The sequence below is a fragment of the Bos indicus genome, chromosome 1, assembly GCF_029378745.1.
Source record: "Bos indicus isolate NIAB-ARS_2022 breed Sahiwal x Tharparkar chromosome 1, NIAB-ARS_B.indTharparkar_mat_pri_1.0, whole genome shotgun sequence".
NCBI classification, from domain to species: domain Eukaryota; kingdom Metazoa; phylum Chordata; class Mammalia; order Artiodactyla; family Bovidae; genus Bos; species Bos indicus.
This window is the reverse complement of record NC_091760.1, coordinates 23,011,596-23,029,464: the sequence shown is the minus strand read 5'-3', so window position 1 is coordinate 23,029,464 and position 17,869 is coordinate 23,011,596. Positions and strand designations below refer to the sequence as shown.

Genomic DNA, 17,869 nt, shown 5'->3' with positions numbered 1-17,869 from the left:
TTCTCCCTTAGCTCTTATCTTGGGTAATTATGATATCCTAAAATTCATTTTTTGAAGCTATTCAGTTCATTCTCCTTCCTGAGCATGCCTCTCCACTACCCATAGGAAAAAATACAAAATACTTAGCTTAGCAAACTCGTTCATACTTCTTCTAGGCTCCTGCCATTGCCCAATCATTCATTTATTCATTCGAGAAATATTTGTTCTAATTACTGAATATTTATTCTTTTAAATAAAATGATGAATAAGGCATAGTCAAAGAACTTGTAAAATTTACAACCTAGTAGAGAAGAAAGACAAACAAATTTAACAGTTTTTGGAAAAAGTGTTAGAAACTATGAGGTTGGGATATATATTGATACAGAAGGAGCATGAGAAAAAGAGTAGGTAGTTTTTCCGAGTGACATATATTAGAAGATCCTTAGGCAAATGATGCTATGCATAAATCCTGAAAAAGCAAAATGGTGGAGCAGGGAGAGTTTTAGAAAGCCTTTTGCTTTAGAGAAACCAAATTACTTGAAGTTTCTTGTATGTTCCCTGCTCTTTCATATTTGTCACTACACATACTACTCCCATATCCTCTTTCTTGGACACCTAATTCACTTTTCCTGAACCTTCTTAAATGTCACCTATCATGTTGACACTTTTGTGACACCCCCCCCAAAACTAAATCTCTTTCTTCTCCCTGATCCAGAGCTTGCTCATACCTCTAAGTGCTTTGTGGTTATTTGTTTCTCCTTAGTTATTTTTACCTAGGAGCTATGTGGTTTTCATTTTTGAATCTTGATTGCTGGTAGATAACAATCGCAGTTTCTATTATTATCTGTTGAATGCCCATAATTTATAAAGTTTTGGTGCATATCATCTTTAAATTTCACAGAATCTTTAGATGGTGTTGTTCTTGTTCAGTTGTTAAGTTGTGTCCAAGTCTGTGACCCCATGGGCTGCAGCACACCAGGCTCCTTTGTCCTCCACTATCTCTTGGAGTTTGCTCAAATTCATGTCCACTGAGTCGGTGATGCTATCTAACCATCTCATTCTCTGCCACCCCGTTTCCCCTATTGCTTTCTGTCTTCCCCAGCATCAGAGTCTTTTCCATTGAGTTGGCTCTTTGCCCAGGTAGCCAAAGTATTGAAACTTCAGTTTCAGCAACAGTCCTTCCAGTGAATATTCAGGGTTGATTTCCTTTAGGATTGGCTGGTTTGATCTCCTTGTAGTCCAAGGGATTCTTATGAGTCTTCTTCAAAACCATAACTTAAAAGCATCAATTCTTTGGCACTCAGCCTTCTTTATGGTCCAACTCTCACATCCATTTATGACTACTAGAAAAATCATAGCTTTGAGTATATGAACCTTTGTTGGCAAAATGATGTCTCTGCTTTTTAATATGCTCTCTAGATTTGTCATAGTTTTTCTTCCAAGGAGCAAGCATCTTTTAAATTTCATGCCTATAGTCACCATCTACAGTGATTTTGGAGTGATTTTGTCCTCAGATGTAGACATTATTATTACACTTGTAAGTCACAAAACTAAAGATCAGAGAGGGCATGTTTACCCAACTGGATACAGTTGGTAAATAGTTAAACTGAGATTAAAACTTAGATGTCAATCTGTCACCAAAGCCTATATCTTTATAAATGAACTACACTATCACCCTAGTGGGTCTTGAAGGTATGTTAAAATAACAAATGGATGAATCAACTAATAAATGAATGGTTGAATTTATGATCTACTGGAGTTGAAATAAAAAATTAGGGCAGGCCCCACACTCATTAGCTTCCTCTCTTATATGAAACAATAATGTCTGAACCCACAAAATTTCATTTGCAGTCTTGCTACTTGTACCCTAATCATCTGACTTGATCTGCTCATATCTTGAATATAACTGTCTCATAAAAAAATTGTTTTTTTCATGACTGCTTCCACATCACAAGATTCCACCTGAAAGTAATTACATAATGGTAGCTAAACATAACAGAGAAGGCAATGGCACCCCACTCCAGTACTCTTGCCTGGAAAATCCCATGGTCAGAGAAGCCTGGTGGGCTGCAGTCCATGGGGTCACAAAGAGTCGGACACGACTGAGCAACTTCACTTTCACTTTTCACTTTCATGCATTGGAGAAGGAAATGGCAACCCACTCCAGTGTTCTTGCCTGGAGAATCCCAGGGATGGCAGAGCCTGGTGGGATGCCATCTATGGGGTCGCACAGAGTTGGACACGACTAAAGCGACTTAGCAGCAGCAGCTAAGCATAAGATATTATTTATAGATTAAAAGGTCTTTTGGGCGACATAAGAAAATAACCCAATAAATAAAATGTGGTTATTGATATAATTAAATACACTTTAGAAATACATTCTCACTCATTTCAGAAACTTTACATAATATCTGTTATAATTCCTTCAGATGCAGTTATACAGTAAGTAGTGTGTAATATAAAAATACCCAAATAGGAATAAGCTTGTTTTGGTATTATTTGGTGTTTACTTTGTCTGGCAAGCCTAGAAACCAAAAACATGAGAATGATACATAATTATCAGTTTTGTGCATTTTGTGCATATCTTTCATAAGTGAGTTCTGTAATTTGTAACCTTATAAAGATAAAGGAAGCTTGAGACTATCTGAATCTACTAAACAACCAATTTAAGCATATTTATACCTCTGTAGCTAATGTGCAATGAAGTTGTGTTGTTAGTTTCCAGTGGCTTCTATTAATACATTACTCAGTATACACTATTCAGTTCAGTTCAGTTGTTCAGTCTTGTCCAACTCTTTGTGATCCCATGGACTGAAGCACAACAGGCCTCCCTGTCCATCACCAACTCCCAGAGTTTACTCAAACCCATGTCCATCGCATTGGTGATGCCATCCAACCATCTCATCCTCTGTTGTCCCCTTCTGCTCCCACCTTCAATCTTTCCCAGCATCAGAGTCTTTTCCAATGTCAGTTCTTTGCATCAGGTGACCAAAATTTTGGAGTTCCAGCTTCAGCATCAGTCCTTCCAATGAATATTCAGGACTGAGTTCTTTTAGGATGCACTGGTTGGATCTCCTTGCAGTCCAAGGGACTCTCAAGAGTCTTCTCCAACACCACAGTTCAAAACCATCAATTTTTTGGCACTCAGCTATACACTATGGTATGCTATAATAACACACAGACCCCTAAATCCAAGGATATAGTAGGTAACATGTCTCCAATGATGTTTATATCCCAATTCCCAGAACCCGTGAATGTTGCCTTACATGCAAAAAAGATTTTGCTGATTAAGTTAAAATTTTTGAGATGCAGAAATTATACAAGATTATCTGGATAGGCCCAATGCATTCACAAGGATCTTTACAATAAATGCTTTAAATAATTACAATGATATTAATATGACCTATTCTGAATTCTAGTGACAGAAAAACATAGCTGTTTAAATTTTAAGGTAGATCTCTTCATCACCAAACTATTTACTTTACATGTTTTTCCTTTAAATCCTCTGAACCTTGTCATAGGCATAAAACAATGACCTAAGCTTGTAGAGAGGAAGACTAGTGAAATAAACTTATTTCAGAACAGGAATATGGATTTATTGTTGCCAACTAATGACATTGGCAAAAAAAAGTAAACTAATGAACATCAGAGTGAATTAATTCCAATGCTGTATATTTTGAAAAGCTGGTCCTTAAAGCAACACAGCATTAGAAGAAAGAAAAATTCATTTAAAGATTATTCATCAGCTCCTAGGGCTTTCCCAATGGCTCAGTGGGTAAAGAATCCGCCTGCAATGCATTAGACACAGGAAACATGGGTTTGATCTTTGGGTTGAGGAGACCCCGTGGAGGAGGAAAATGGCAACCCACTCCAGCATTTTTGCCTGAAAAATCCCATGGACAGAGGAACCTAGTGGGCTACAGTCCAAAGGTTGCAAAGATTCGGACATGACTGAACAATTAAGCATGCATGCAATCATCTCTTATGTCGGAGACCAAAAAGAAAAAATAATTGACATAATTAATAACCTACTAGATAAAGAGTTAAAAAGGACATATGCTTAACAAAAGGAAATCATGTTAAATATCAAGCTCTTAGTTTTCTGAATATACACTTCTCAATACGAATGCAATGCCATGGGAAAGGTGTAATTCAGTAAAAAGCCCTATAAATTAGATCCAAAAGCCTGACTTAGGATTGAAAAGAACTTTCCTGACCCATATGGTGTTACACTTACATATATTCCACAGCAACATTTCTTCCAGTTCCAAAGTTAAAAATTTTTTCTTTTCAATATTTTTTGCAAGGTCAAGAATTAAAACAATGTTGTTGTTATATACAAAAGACAATAATTTGAATTGCAACTTGAAACCAATTGGAAACTAGTCCAATCTCTATAGGACAGCTGCAAGGCACTTCACAGGCCTATTCCCTCAAGTACCAAAAGCAGCCACTATTCAGCACACTAAATGAATCTTTTACATTGCACAAGAGAATGAATTTGTGTGAATGAAAATTCTGCAAGACTACAGCTTGGCCAAAACAAACTCTTTAACCTTAAAGATAATACTAATCAAAACAATTCCAAAGAGCATTATTTACTGTTCTTTTATCTGGAATTATCTAGTAAGCTTTAAATAGTTTGTCAATAATTAGATGTTTGGGCTTTTACTTAAATGATCACTAGAATTATCAACTCTAAAATCTGGGGCTTCATAAAACTTTAAAATCAAGTAGCTTCATAAAGTGGGGTGAAATGTAAATCCCCAGTCTCAGGTATCTCATCTCTGAAATGGGAAGTCTGGAACAAATGATCCAATATCAATCTGCTATGGCTGCATTACAAACCATCCCAAACTTAGTGGCTGAAGACAACAGCCACTTATTCCTTTTTCTCAACCAGAATGGGTTGGCTGATCTCAGCTAGGCTCACTCATGCTTCGGTTGTCAGTGAACTGATCAGTTGTGGTTAGTTTATCTTGGTAGTATCCCTAAGAAAACTCTCCTTCATTGGTCCTTCATTGAGCTTCTCATATACCTCTCCTGCAAGCTAGTCAGGGCACATTCTCATGGCAGAATCCAAAAAAGAAGCAGAAATGCAGAAACAGATAACTAATGAGAACTTACTGTATAGCACAGGGAATTCTACTCAGTGCTCTTTGGTGACCTGGATGGGAGGGAAATTTAAAAACAAGAAGGGATATATGTGTGTGTATGTGTGTGTGTGTGTATATATATATATATATCTGTTTCACTTTGCTATACAGCAGAAAAGAACACAACATTGCAAAGCAACTACACACCAATAAGAAATTAAAAAAAAAAAAAATAGTGCCCTACAACTGACTGATCCACCTTTCATTCATTTTCCTCTTAATATTTTTATCAAAACAATATAATAATCAGGCAAGAAAAATTCAATGGATAACCCATTCAATGAATGCATGATTACACACATTAACTTTCATTTCTCATTTTTATTCACAGAAGAAGATGAAATTTTAAGAAGAGGAAACTGATAGAGTATTTTTTTAAAAGAAAGAATATTGGGAGTTTTATTTTTGCACATTTCTCTTAATGCTCATCAAGAGATTCAAAATAAAAACATCTTTTCCTTAGGGTAGTTGTATTGATAGATATTGAGGAGTAATTGTGACTAAGTAAGTGGCACTGCAAAGTCATCCTCAGAAACTGTTTTATAAACCACAACTAGATAAAAGAAGTCTTCCCTTACTGACCTCTTCTTTTAGGACCAGAGAGGAAATCTATTAAATTTCAGGCTCAAATTATGCCCATAGACAGTCTTAAAATCCAAGGTTATAAGTCATAATCCTGGCCACTGGTTAAATCATCCAGTAATAAAAATGCATTTCTTCCCTGTTTTGAAGGATAACCCCGAGAACTAAGGTATGGTAGAGGACAAAGCTATGCCAGCACATATAAATCACAGTTATGTTTTAGTCATAGTCCTGATATCTCTGCTCCCAACCCCTCTGTCTTCTTTTCCTCTCAGGTAGATCCCAAGACTTGCAACAAAAACACTTATAGTAGTACTTATACTTTACCCATACAAATGATGTAAGGCAATATTCAACTTTATATTTTTTAATTTTCTAAGAATTCTTTAATTGTTAAAAGCTGTGACCAATTTTACTGATGTATAAAAGTTTACTGAATCAACCACTATGCCAAAATGAAATATCTGCCTCCAGGGAACAGGGCAGAGGATGATCAATCTGTAGTGGTGCTTAGAAGAAATGGAGTAGCCATCATAGTCAACAAAAGAGTCCAGAATGCAGTACTTGGATGCAACCTCAAAAATGACAGAATAATCTCTGTCCGTTTCCAAGGCAAACCATTCAATATCACAGTAATCCAAGTCTATGCCCCGACCAGAAATGCTGAAAAAGCTGAAGTCGAGCAGTTCTATGAGTGAGTGAAAGTCTCTCAGTCGTGTCCAACTCTTTGCGACCCTATGGACTATACAGTCCATGGAATTCTCCAGGCCAGAATACTAGAGTGGGTAGCCTTTTCCTTCTCCAAGGGATCTTCCCAACTCAGGGATAGAACCCAGTTCTCCCGCATTGCAGGCAGATTCTTTACCAGCTGAGCCACAAGGGAAGCCCAAGTGGTTCTATGAAGACTTACAAAACCTTCTAGAACTAATACCCAAAAAAGATGTCCTCTTCATCATAGGGGAATGGAATGGAAAAGTAGGAAGTCAAGAGCTACCCGAAGTAACAGGAAAATTTGGCCTTGAAGTACAAAAGAAAGCTGGTTAAAGGCTAACAGAGTTTTGCCAAGAGAGCACACTGGTCACAGCAAACACCCTCTTCCGACAACACAAGAGAAGACTCTACACATGGACATCACCAGATGGTCAACACCAAATTCAGATTGATTAAATTCTTTGCAGATGAAGAGGGAGAATCTCTATACAGTCAGCAAAAACAAGACCAGGAGCTGACTGTGACTCAGATCATGAACTCCTTATTGCCAAATTTAGACTTAAATTGAAGTAGGGAAAGCCATTAGACCATTCAGGTATAACCTAAATCAAATCCCTTAAGATTATACAATGGAAGTGTGAAATAGTTTCAAGGGATTAGATCTGATAGAGTGCCTGAAGAACTGTGGATGGAGGTTCATGACACTGTACAGGAGGCAGTGATCAAGACCATCCCCAAGAAAAAGAAATGCAAAAAGGCAAAATGGTTGTCTAACTAGATGAGTAAAGAAGGGAAGTAAAAGGCAAAGGAGAAAAGGCAATATATATCCATTTGAATGCAGAGTTCCAAAGAATAGCAAGGAGAGATAAGAAAGCCTTCCTCAGTGATCAGTGCAAAGAAATAAAGGAAAACAATAGACTGGGAAAGACTAGAGATCTGTTCAAGAAAATTAGAGATACCAAGGGAATATTTCATGCAAAGATAGGTACAATAAAGGACAGAGATTGTATGGACCTAACAGAAGCAGAAGATATTAAGAAGAGATGCCAAGAATACACAGAACTATACAGAAATGATCTTCATGACCCAAATAATCATGATAGTTTGATCGCTCACCTAGAGCCAGACATTCTGGAATGTGAAGTCAAGTGGGCTTTAGGAAGCATCACTACGAATAAAGCTAGTGGAGGTGGTGGAATTCCAATGGAGCTATTTCAAATCCTAAAAGATGATGCTGTGAAAGTGCTTCACTCAATATGCCAGCAAGTCTGAAAAATTCAGCAGTGGCCACAGGACTGGAAAAGGTCAGTTTTCATTCCAATCCCAAAGAAAGGCAATGCCAAAGAAAGTTCAGACTACCTCACAATTGCACTCATCTCACACACTAGCAAAGTAATGATCCAAATTCAACAAGCCAGGCTTCAACAGTGCAAGAAAGTGAACATCCAGATGTTCAAGCTGGATTTAGAAAAGGTAGAGGAACCAGAGACCAAATTGCCAACGTCTGTTGGATCATTGAAAAAGCAAGAAGAGTTCCAGAAAAAGCATCTACTTTTGCTTTATTGACTAAGCCAAAGCTTATGACTATGTGGATCACAACAAACTGTGGAAAACTCTTCAAGAGGTGGGAATACTAGACCATCTTTACTTGCCTCCTGAGAAATGTGTAAGCAGGTCAAGAAGCAACAGTTAGAACTGGACATGGAACAACAGACTGGTTCCAAATTGGAAAAGGAGTATGTCAAGGCTGTATATTGTCACCCTGCTTATTTAACTTATATGCAGAGTACATCATGCAAAACTCCAGGCTGGATGAAGCACAAGCTGGAATCAAGACTGCCGGGAGAAATATCAGTAACCTCAGATATGCAAATGACACCACCCTTATGGCAGAAAGTGAAGAAGAACTAAAGAGCCTCTTGATGAAAATGAAAGAGGAGAGTGAAAAAGCTGGCTTAAAACTCAACATCAGAAAACTAACATCATGGTATCTGGTCCCATCACTTCATGGCAAATAGATGGGAAAATAATGGAAACAGTGACAGACTTCATTTTGGGGGGGCTCCAAAATCACTGCAGATGGTGACTGCAGCCATGAAATTAAAAGACGCTTACTCCTTGGAAGGAAAACTATGACCAACCTAGATAACTTATTATAAAGCAGAGACATTACTTGGCTGACAAAGGACTGTCTAGACAAAGCTATGGTTTTTCCAGTAGCCATGTATGGATGTGAGAGTTGGACTATAAAGAAAACTGAGCACCAAAGAATTGATGCTTTTGAACTGTGGTGTTGGAGAAGACTCTTGAGAGTCCTTTGGACTGCAAGAAGATCCAACCAGTCAATCCTAAAGGAAATCAGTCCTTAATATTCATTGGAAGGACTGATGCTGAAGCTGAAACTCCAATACTTTTGCCACCTGATCCGAAGAACTGACTCATTTGAAAAGACCCTGATGCTGGAAAGATTGAAGATGGAAAGAGAAGGGAACGGCAGAGGATGAGCTGGTTGGATGGCATCACTGACATGATGTACATGAGTTTGAGAAGCTCCAGGAGTTGGTGATGGACAGGGAAGCCTGGCGTGCTGCAGTCCATGTGGTGACAAAGAGTCGGACATGACTGAATGACTGAACTGAACTGACTGCAAGTTCAAAATTTCTTGAAGATTCATACTTTATTTAGACAAATCGTTTAAATTTTATATCACACTGCATATCATGGTATTGTTAGGTTAGAATAAAAGTATCTGAAATCTTTTAACAGTTAATTTACTTATCTTCTTTTTTCCCAAATCCCCATGTAAATCAGTACAACAGAAAGAAGCTGTAGGCTCATCCTGAGGTTTCAGAAACCCAAGTCCCAGTTTGGGAAACATGACACATGACATGTTCTGTATTACCTGTATTACCCTGACAATTGAAGTTTCATTTTCTCAGGGTTAAACAAAATCCTAACATAATTTTGTACAATGGGTATTGAACCTGAAATTACTGACTTCAAAATGCTTATAGATATCTTGCTTGCCTCCTCTGTCAGGACCCAATGGTTATTTGAAAAATTATAGGAGGTCAGTTTCAATTTATCTTGAGATTTCAATTGGATAACACAAAAATGCCACAATTTTCCCTCTAGTTCGCTCTCTGGTATATTGTTATATACTATCAGTGAAGTTATTGAGCCTACATTTATGAAATGCCCCCCCTCCCCGCAAGAAGGTAAAAAACAAGTAAAACTTTTTGCAAATCAAACAGGATGGGAAGATGGTTTGGAGCTATGTTCCCAAATGGATCAGAATCTGCTTATTAGTTCTGGAGGCCTTTCACACACTCTCAAATTCCTGCAAAAACATAATACTCTTTTAAAATGTCACATTACATGGCCATTCATTAACTTTTATACTATTATTCAAGCCCATCATTTCAGAAAGTCCTTCCCAAACGGTTCAGGGTGAAACTAGTTTCTCTATCATTTAAATCATCAAACTAGACTATACTCCTTTGCTCTTAATTTAATTTTAATTTATATCTGGTTGGAAGCCTATCATCCAAATCTCCCCAGCCTGCCAGGAAGTTTTCAAAAATAAAATTTTAATTGGGCATGGGGGTGGATGCAGAGCCAGCAGTGGCCCACCTAAACATCAGGGATCACATTTTACAGGTCTTGAGAAAAAATAGTGGTGAGAAGGGAAGTAGGAAAGGACAATAAAGAGAAGAAAAACATGTTTTGTTTAGACTTTATTCCCTGTGTATAAAACTCAAGACTCAAACATATTTTCAGTTTAGTGCTTAAAGGAGAAAACTAAAAGAAGCCCCCTGCTGGCCACTCTAATTTCTCCCCTATTGGCTCAAAAAGAAAAAAAAAGGAGAGAGAGAGACAGACAGGGAGAAAGATCTCTTTCTCTACCTGTATTTAAGATATCATTTAATCTTCTATCATTATTTTTTATGTATCATATCTCTCTTTAATTGAAATAAATGCATTCATACCAACATATATTCCTAAAGACAACTTGGTATTTTGTCTTTCCTTGATCATAGGAAAAAAAATTAGTCTTAAATGTATTGTTTTAAAATTGCATTTAAAACTATTTCACTAGCAGATTCCTTTTTGTTCTTCATACCATATCAGGGCATAAAATTTGGGCTAATTATCTCAAACTCACAGAGGTCTTTAAAAATAATATAGTAAATCAGAGTTTTATTCAAAATTACTTATTATAACTGTCTTTTGTCCTGTTCTAGAAAATTAAGGTACTATGCATGGCAAAAGTCTCCTGGTTGTGTGTTTCATGCTATAACCTGAATCTATGAGGAAGTCACCCCATAGACTATTCTTTAGAAAATAGAACTTCTTGGGGCAGAATGACCCAAGTTGCCCAGGAATGTAAATTAAAATGATTGAGTATTTCTCTTTCCATAAAACAAATATTTTACTACATTGTGTACTATAATAACCTTTCTCACATACAACATAGAAATATTAACATCCATCATATATAATTAAATGCTCAAAGCCTATTTGTAAAGCAAAATCTGCAGTAGAATGACATCACTTACATTTAGTTATCGTTTCAAAAGAAAGTGTGATTAATAGAAACAGAAGGATTCTCCTAGAGAGCTCGTGTCCTGTAACAGTGACATTTATATTAGAACAAACTACATATATAACATTTGTCTTTATTTTGCTCCAGATCAACCTAGCTGAATTTTTTTTATTTTATTTTATTTTATTTTTAAACTTTACAATATTGTATTGGTTTTGCCAAATATCAAAATGAATCCGCCACAGGTATACATGTGCTCCCATCCTGAACCCTCCTCCCTCCTCCCTCCCCATACCATCCCGCTGGGTCATCCCAGTGCACCAGCCTCGAGCATCCAGTATCGTGCATCGAACCTGGACTGGCGACTCGTTTCATACATGATAGTATACATGTTTCAATGCCATTCTCCCAAATCTTCCCACCCTCTCCCTCTGCAACAGAGTCCATAAGACTGTTCTATACATCAGTGTCTCTTTTGCTGTCTCATACACAGGGTTATTGTTACCATCTTCCTAAATTCCATATATATGTGTTAGTATACTGTATTGGTGTTTTTCTTTCTGGCTTACTTCACTCTGTATAATAGGCTCCAGTTTCATCCATCTCATTAGAACGGATTCAAATGAATTCTTTTTAATGGCTGAGTAATACTCCATTGTGTATATGTACCACAGCTTTCTTATCCATTCATCTGCTGATGGACATCTAGGTTGCTTCCATGTCCTGGCTATTATAAACAGTGCTGCGATGAACATTGGGGTACACGTGTCTCTTTCCCTTCTGGTTTCCTCAGTGTGTGTGCCCAGCAGTGGGATTGCTGGATCATAAGGCAGTTCTATTTCCAGTTTTTTAAGGAATCTCCACACTGTTCTCCATATTGGCTGTACTAGTTTGCATTCCCACCAACAGTGTAAGAGGGTTCCCTTTTCTACACACCCTCTCCAGCATTTATTGCTTGTAGTCTTTTGGATCGCAGCCATTCTGACTGGCGTGAAATGGTACCTCATAGTGATTTTGATTTGCATTTCTCTGATAATGAGTGATGTTGAGCATCTTTTCATGTGTTTGTTAGCCATCTGTATGTTTTCTTTGGAGAAATGTCTATTTAGTTCTTTGGCCCATTTTTTGATTGGGTCATTTATTTTTCTGGAATTGAGGTGTAGGAGTTGCTTGTATATTTTTGAGATTAGTTGTTTGTCAGTTGCTTCATTTGCTATTATTTTCTCCCATTCTGAAGGCTGTCTTTTCACCTTGCTAATAGTTTCCTTTGTTGTGCAGAAGCTTTTAAGTTTAATTAGGTCCCATTTATTTATTTTTGCTTTTATTTCCAATATTCTGGGAGGTGGGTCATAGAGTATCCTGCTGTGATGTATGTCGGAGAGCGTTTTGCCTATGTTCTCCTCTAGGAGTTTTATAGTTTCTGGTCTTACATTTAGATCTTTAATCCATTTTGAGTTTATTTTTGTGTATGGTGTTAGAAAGTGTTCTAGTTTCATTCTTTTACAAGTGGTTGACCAGTTTTCCCAGCACCACTTGTTGAAGAGATTGTCTTTAATCCATTGTATATTCTTGCCTCCTTTGTCAAAGATAAGGTGTCCATATGTGCGTGGATTTATCTCTGGGCTTTCTATTTTGTTCCATTGATCTATATTTCTGTCTTTGTGCCAGTACCATACTGTCTTGATCAGAGCAGAAAAAGAAATAAAAGGAATCCAAATTGGAAAAGAAGAAGTAAAACCTAGATGAATGTTTGGGCACATGCGACAACAGTAGAGAGATGGACAGCTTCTTTGGTATTGACTTGGCTTTTGTAGAAGCTTTCGCTTCCTTGACTAACCCTTTTCTCATTTCTACCGTCTTAACTTTGGGGACGTGCATACATAGCTGGGCCATTTGCCATGCTCTCTGTTAGATCAGGGACAAGCAGACTACTCATAGCCCAGTTCATGATTCAGTTTTAAGAACATTACGATTCTACATAATACCCTTGACCTCTCAGAGCTGGTGATGTGAGCATAAAGGTTGCCAGGACACCATAAACTTGTCCTGAGACAGAGTCCAATCAACAACTTTATGACAGTCCTTCTGGACGGTTTGACCTAATACCTACAAGCTGGTCATGAGACAGTCAGGGGGTTGGAAATGTATCGCTTGACTGGGTTTTCAGATTGATAAAAAGAGAGTAAGCAACTGTGCTATCCAGAAGGTTCCAAAGTCTCAGGGTCATTTAGAGTCAAGTATAGCAGCTCCCCTTCCTAAGTCCGGGAGTTCTCCCACCAACCAGTGCTCAGGAGAGGGGAGTTTCCCTAATTTAAACAAGAAAGCCCACAGCCTGCTCAGCTAAGAGCCAAATGAAAAGGCAAGGTTGCTCAAGAATCATGAGACAGTTGGAAAACCCCTGTGGCTGGCACCCGTTATAACAGAATCTGCACATTAAATCAGGGAGGATTCATTTGGGCTTCCAGTTTTGATAGAAAATAATGATTTCTCTCCTACATTTGTTGTCTGTTGGTTTATGAAGATCAAAGTTCTTTCTCTGGCCTGATTGCACCCCTGTTCTTTCTTTATTTATGTCCTGAAAATAAAGCTCATTTATTCTTAGTTTATAGCAGCCATTTCCTTATTTAGAGATTATACTATTAGCTAATATAACCTATGAAAAATTTTTTATGGGAGTAGAATTGATTTACACTGTTGCGTCAGCATCTGCTGTACAGCAAAGGGAATTAGTTATACGTATATCCATTCTTTTTTAGATTCTTTTCCCATTAGGTCATTCCAGAGTATGGAACAGAGTTCCTGTGCTATACACAGTAAGTCCTTTTTTTATATACAAAACAGATAACTCCTGCTCTTTTAACAGCTGGACAAGTCATTGCAACTTTCCATTACAGAGATGCTCCTGATGGGGGCAATATTGCACCTGGTCAGGCGATGATTTTCCTCTTCCTGGCTGCGGCTTCCCTGTGCATGACACCATGGTCTTCACAGACAGGACTTCTCTGTCCTTAAAAGGAAAAAGGCCAGCACACTTGAGAGTTGGATTGAGTCAGTGAAGTAACCCTGAGAAGCACTAGGTTCGTCTTTAATGGTTCCTGTTTACTTTCCTGAGGATAGATTATGAGAAGGAAATAAGATCACATTTTGAAGTATTTTCATAATGCAAGTTATTACTGAAACCAAATACTCTTTTGAATCAAACAACCTTAAAGTGATGTACAATTCTAATATCTATTTAATTAATCAAAATTTTTCTTAATAAATAATAAAATATATTCTATTTGTGTTTTAGAGGGGACATATATTGCATATACTCATAAATATTTAAATACAGGGAACCTGCTTGGCATAGAAAATTTTAAACTTTTCAGAAGTCTTCATTATACTGGAAATTTTTGAAGGGAAATAGAATTTTAACAGCTTTTTACTTAATCATAGAAAAAATAAAATTATTTTCTAAATTCTGAAGGAAAAAGATATATTAGGTTATAGACTGCAAATGCTTGTCTCATTTCAGACCTCTTGTGACATCTTATGACAACATTGCCTACCTTAGTAACTGTGGAGTATTAGGAATCTTGCGAAATAGTACAAAGCATGAGAAAAATTTTATATTTTCATGTATACAAATATATGTATATACGTGAGGGCTACACAGAGAAAATCTAATAAACCTGTATCAGTATCCATGTTTTAATATTGATTGGAATAGCTTAGGAGTTTATATTAATAAAAATATATCCTGATTTTCTAAAGTTTTAATAATTATATATATACACATATACATTACTAAGGAGAATGCCATGTGACAATTGAATTATACAACTGCAAGCCAGGGAACACCAAAGTTGGCCAGCAAGCCATAAGAGGCTGGAAAGAGACAAGGGTTTCCATAGAGGTTGCAGAGTTCCATACAGGTTCCAAACTTCCTTTGTGGTTGCTATAATCTGAATATTTCTATCCCCTAAAATTCATGTGTTGAAATCTTCATTCCCAAAGATGATAGTATTAGTAGGTGTGGCCTTTGGGGCTTAGTTTTAGGTGAGAAGTTACAATGCTGCACAGATGTGATATAAAATATATATATTTTATATATTAAATACAGCTCCAATAAACTTTTAAAAATTATTTTAATATGACAAACTGTTTTAAAATTATATAGGTGAGAATTGCCAAAATAGTTCTAAGAAGAATCCTGAGAACAGGATATTTTTCATAGTAACAGTTACAGTAAAAAGATACAGTAATGAAAACAGTATCCAGAATAGACAATTCAGTGGGACAGAAAAACATGTACAGCAAAGGGCTCAAATATTTATAAAATTGTAGTAAAGGATAAAGTTGGAATTATAAATTATTGAGGAAACATGTTGCTGTTCAACGAATTGTGCTAGGAAAACGGTTCAAGTTTTGGGATACAACATATAGTAAAATAAATTCCAGGAGAACTAAGTAGATAGATGTAGAAAAATGACTATGTGAGAAAACAAGAGAAAATATAGATAGCTATTGGGCTTCCCTGGTGGCTCATGGTAAAGAATCTGCCTGCAATGCAGAAGAGCCGAGTTCTATCCCTGGGTTGGAAAGATCCCCTGGAGAAAGGAATGGCTACCCACTCCAGTATTCTTGCCTGGAGAATTCCATGGACAGAGAAGCTTGGTGGGCTACAGTTGATGGGTCGCAAAGAGTCGGACACGACTGAGTGACCTACACTTTCACACTTTCATTTATATGTGATATTATCATGAGAAGCCTTATCTAAGTATTAATGCAAAGTAAGAAATTTCAAGGCAATATTTCGCAGTGTGATTCATTAATTACTTCATTTAAAGTCAGCTGGGTTATTGCTGAAATGGTTGCCAGAGCCATACCAAAAGATTATTGAAAAATATTCCCTGATAGTAGAGCCCAGAAATCCTTGTTTTAGTGAAAATACTAAGAGATCGTGATGCACATTAAATTTGAGAATCATTTCCAGGCAGGATAAGATCGATAGATTTACTACAGTTGTGAAAATTTCTATAAAATAAATACACAAAATCAAGAGTCAAAAGAAAACCTGGCAGGGGACTTGGCTGGTGGTCCTCTAGTTAAGAATCCACATTGTAATGCAGGCGACACAGGTTCAATCCCTGGTCGAGGAACTAAGATCCCACCCACGTGCTGCAGGACAGCCAAGTCTGCAGGCAGCAACTACCGAACCCACCCACCACAGTTAGTGTCTGTGCTTGGCAACAAAATATCTTACATGACTCAACAAAGATCGGCATGCCACAACCAAGACCCAATACAGACAAATATAAAGCAAACCTGGCAAAAATAAACTGCAGTGTTATATGACAAACAGTTGAACAATAATAAATCAACAGAAAAACAAATTACTAAGGAAACTTAGACTCCATGAAAAGAAAAACAGGCAAAAATGGGAATAGACAATTCCAAATGGAGAAAAAGTCTAATAAACACACACACAGTCAATTCTCAGTTGCAAAATGAAACCAGATTCAGACTCTTTTACAAATTGAGAAAGATGTTTTTAAGTATAACGACTAGTGCTGGCAAATGAACTTGTCCCTCTCAAATATCATGTAAGAGTTTCATGTGATACAATATTGCTGGAGAGCTATTCAGCAATATGAATCAAGTATCAAAAATTATTGACATCTTCTGACCTAGTAATTTTCCTCTTTGGGAATTATGCTGAGAAAATAATTAGACCTGCACCAAATATTTATGCACAAAGATGAGTAAATGAAAACAAGGCTAAATCCATGGTCTCATATAAAACAATGAAAAATGAAAACAACAGTAATTCCCCAAATTATTTTTCTGAAAAATTTTCACAATAAAATTTTAAGTACAAAAAAACATGATGTAATATTTCTCAGATATATAATTCCAAGCTTGAGAAATATATATATAAATATGTGTTATATATATTTAGAAATAAACATATATATTTTATATATATTTAGAAAAAGTACTGTCAAAATTCCCTGGTGGCATAGAGGGTAAAGAGTCTCCCTGCAATGCGGGAGACCTGAGTTCCATCCCTGAGTCGGGAAGATCTCCTGGAGAAGAAAATGGCAACCCACTCCAGTATTCTTGCCTGGAAAATCCCATGGACAGAGGAGCCTGGCAGGCTACCATATTCTTGCCTGGAAAATTCCATGGAAGAAGAAGGAGCCTGGTGGGCTACAATAGAGTCAGACAGAACTGAACGATTTCACATTCACTTCCACTTTCTTTCACTCTCAAAAATGCTTCTCAGAGAGTTTTAATAATATACTATAGTTTCAATTTTCTTCATTTTTTCTCCATTTTTCAAGTTTCCTGCAAAAGAAATATCTTACCTTATAGATTTGAAACTAAAAGAGGAGTGGTTAGAATATTTTCTCAAACAACACTGGTATATCATATTTTCGCTTTCATTTAGGCTGTTTAAGCCATAAACGAACATATGCATGGAACTGGCCTTGTTTTTTTAATGACTAATGCCTTTTGGAGGGTCAAAAATTCAGATAGTGCTATGGACTAAATTGTATCATTCAAAAATTGACATGTTGCAATCATATTCCCCAAACTGGCTATGTTTGGAGATAATCTTCCGGAGGACTTCAGTTCAGTTCAGTTCAGTCGCTTAGTCATGCACACCAGGCTTCCCTATCCATCACCAACTCCCAGAGTTTACTCAAACTCATGTCCATTGAGTTGGTGATACCATCCTACCATCTCATCCTCTACAGGAGGAAATTAAGCTCAAGTACTAGGTGGGACCCTAATGTGATAGGACTGGTAGCTTTATAAGAAGAGGAAGAAATCTCTCTCTCTCTTTTTCTCTCCAAGCTTACACACTAAAAGAAGGCCAAGTGAGCACACAGTCACTTGTGTGTAT

General features: G+C 37.0%; 1 protein-coding gene across 2 annotated transcripts in view; it reads right to left on the bottom strand.

Annotated features, from left to right (window-relative positions):
• Nucleotides 1-5,531: 5,531 nt before the first annotated feature.
• Nucleotides 5,532-17,869, bottom strand: part of LOC139176037 (mothers against decapentaplegic homolog 7-like) — a 211,195-nt gene continuing 198,857 nt past the window's right edge. For both annotated transcript variants that reach the window (XR_011565857.1, XR_011565858.1), the window contains one exon: nucleotides 5,532-14,081. The gene's annotated coding sequence lies outside the window, so the exon portion shown is untranslated. The remainder of the gene's footprint in view (nucleotides 14,082-17,869) is intronic.